The sequence below is a fragment of the Anolis sagrei genome, chromosome 1 (assembly GCF_037176765.1).
Source record: "Anolis sagrei isolate rAnoSag1 chromosome 1, rAnoSag1.mat, whole genome shotgun sequence".
Taxonomy (NCBI): domain Eukaryota; kingdom Metazoa; phylum Chordata; class Lepidosauria; order Squamata; family Dactyloidae; genus Anolis; species Anolis sagrei.
Window position 1 is genome coordinate 73,101,729 of NC_090021.1, and position 2,818 is coordinate 73,104,546.

The 2,818-nt window shown below is 39.1% G+C and overlaps 1 long non-coding RNA gene across 1 annotated transcript; it reads left to right on the forward strand.

The window, feature by feature from the left end:
• The first annotated feature begins 1,362 nt into the window (after positions 1-1,362).
• On the forward strand, positions 1,363-2,495 carry LOC132762073 (uncharacterized). The gene is made up of 3 exons (XR_009630078.2): positions 1,363-1,533; positions 1,993-2,104; positions 2,287-2,495. It is a non-coding gene; the product is annotated as an uncharacterized lncRNA (long non-coding RNA).
• The last annotated feature ends 323 nt before the right edge of the window (positions 2,496-2,818 follow it).

Sequence of the window (2,818 nt, forward strand, 5' to 3'; positions counted from 1 at the left end):
GAAGGCACAATCATCAAGTTTGCAGATGACATCAAATTGGGAGGGATAGCCAATACTCCAGAGGACAGGAGTAGATTTCAAAATGATCTTAACAGATTAGAGAGATGGGCCAAAACTAACAAAATGAAGTTCAACAGGGACAAATGCAAGATACTCCACTTAGGCAGAAAAAATGAAATGCAAAGATACAGAATGGGGGATGCCTGGCTCGAGAGCAGTACATGTGAAAAAGATCTTGGGGTCCTCGTGGACAACAAGTTAAAAATGAGCCAACAATGTGATGTGGTGGCAAAAAAAAGCCAATGGGATTTTGGCCTGCATCAATAGGTGTATATTGTCTAGATCCAAGGAAGTCATGCTACCCCTCTGTTCTGCCTTGGTTAGACCACACCTGGAATGCTGTGTCTAGTTCTGGGCACCATAATTGAAAGGAGATGTTGACAAGCTGGCGTGTGGTAGAGGCTCCTTCTTTGGAAGCTTTTAAATAGAGGCTGGATGGCCATCTGTCGGGGGTGCTTTGAATTTGATTTTCCTGCTTCTCGGCAGGGGGTTGGACTTGATGGCCCATGAGGTCTCTTCCAACTCTATGATTCTATGATTTGGAGGACCTGAAGATGGTAGTGCATGCACTGGTAATCTCAAGAATGGACTTCTGCAATGTGCTTTACATTGGGCTACCCTTGTACCAAGTTCTGAAACTCCAGCTGGTTCAAAATACAGCAGTCAGATTGGTTCCATGAACATCTAGGAGTGAGCCTATTACACCTATCCTATAGTCACTCCACTGGTTGCCAGTTAGTTTCAAGGCAAAGTACAAAGTGGTAGTTTTGATTTTTAAAGTCCTACATGGTTTCGGTCCAGGTTACCTAATGGATCACCTTCTCCCATACAATCCGTCCCGCACACTAAGGTCCTCTGGGGGGACCTCCTGCTCCAGCTTGCCAGAACCCAACTGACAAGCACCACCCATAGGACCTTTTCATCAGCTGCCTCGAGACTGTGGAAAAACCTGCTGGAAGAGCTCGGACAGCTAAATAAGCTGTTGGAATTTTAAAACCGTGTAAAGACCTACCTCTTCTGGCAGGCCTACCCAGATAGTATTTAAGCATTAATTTTAAATGTGTATCCTTTGTTTATATTTATGTAAATATGTATTTTATAGAGATACGTTTTATAGAGGTACATTTTAACATGTGTATTTGTGGTGTTTTGCAGTGTTTATTTATTTTAATTGTTCTGTAATGCGACAAGAGGAGAGGCGGGTAAGAAATAAAATTATTATTATTATTATTATTATTATTATTATTATTAAAAAACAAACAGAAGAAGGTAGAAAAAAGATGTCTCTGACTGTGTTCCTGTTTCTGGTCACCATCAAAAATTGACTCGAGAAATGGCTCCCAATGCATTAGAACTTTACTTACTTTTTCCTTTTATCCTTTTTTCAGGACCTTCATGGACACCCAAATCTCTAGCTGCTGAAGTCCCATTATACACAATGGCATGATGAAGTATATAATGGCACGGCAAAATGTAATTATATACGGTGGCAAAATCTAGCTTTGCTTTTTATAATTTTGGAAAAAAATATTTGGAATCTGAGGATGGTTGAATGCGTGGGTGCAGGATTCATGTATACAGAGGAACAACTGCATGCTCAAATGGTTCTTCTGGAAATGTTCATCCCAGTCCAATTACAATTTAGAGAGGTTGGTATGTTTAGTTTGGGGAAGAAATGACTAAGAGATTATATGATGGCCATCTTTAAATAGTTATCATGTAGAAGGTGGAGCAAGGTTGTTTATTATTGCATAGTAATTTATTATTTATTTATTTCGAGATTTTATATACCGACCCTCTCACCTTCAAAGAGGGATTCGGACCGGTTCACAACATGTGTTAACATACAAAAAAATATACAACAACACAATGCCACTCCATTACACGATTAAGGAGCGATATGACTGCTATCTTTAAATATTTGTCATGTAGAAGACAGAACAAACGTGATAACTGCTGCTTCAGAAACAAGAATATGAATGAAAGGATTCATGTCAAGGGAGGATATAGACTTCATCTAAGCTGCAGAAAGGTTTTCCTCAAGGTAAGAACTGTTCAAAAGTGGCATAAGCAGCCGTGGAGTAGTGCTTGGATGACTATCTTTCAGGAGGGTTTTAGCTGTATGTTACTGAATGGTAGGGAACTGGACCAAATGACCTTTGTGGTTCCTTTCAACTCTCTGGTTCTGTGATGATGTGATTCTCATTAGCCCATTCCTTAAAATAGTGAGAAGCTGAACAAGCAGAAAAGATGAATATTTCAAGATTGATGAATGTTTTCAACAGAGGAAAAGATAATTCAGCTATGGAAGTCATTGCCTTGGGCTGCTGAGAGGCAAGCAACTTATCATGTCGCAAAGGGAAACAGGCAATTAATATGCTGAAGAATATCTAGATCTAATAATTAACACTAATAAAGATTCACAAACAACACAATGCATTATGCTTCAGTGCTTTTTCAAGCTGTTGAAGAAAGAATTCCAGGAGACAGCTAATGAGTGGCAAATGATAACAGAGCGGTTATTGCTCATTCTTTTACTACACCAGAAAACTGCCACGATTGGAATATTTAAGACCAACATGGCTCTAAAACCCTTACTACTCAATAAATCTTTACTAGACAGAGACAACGACAATGAGGAAAATCATTCTTGCCTTTCCTCTGCCACGCTAATTGCAGAGCTGTATATTCAGACTTTTCAGGAAGTATGAATTATGTCTTTAACAGATGGAAGCACAGTGATTATTTAATGATAAAA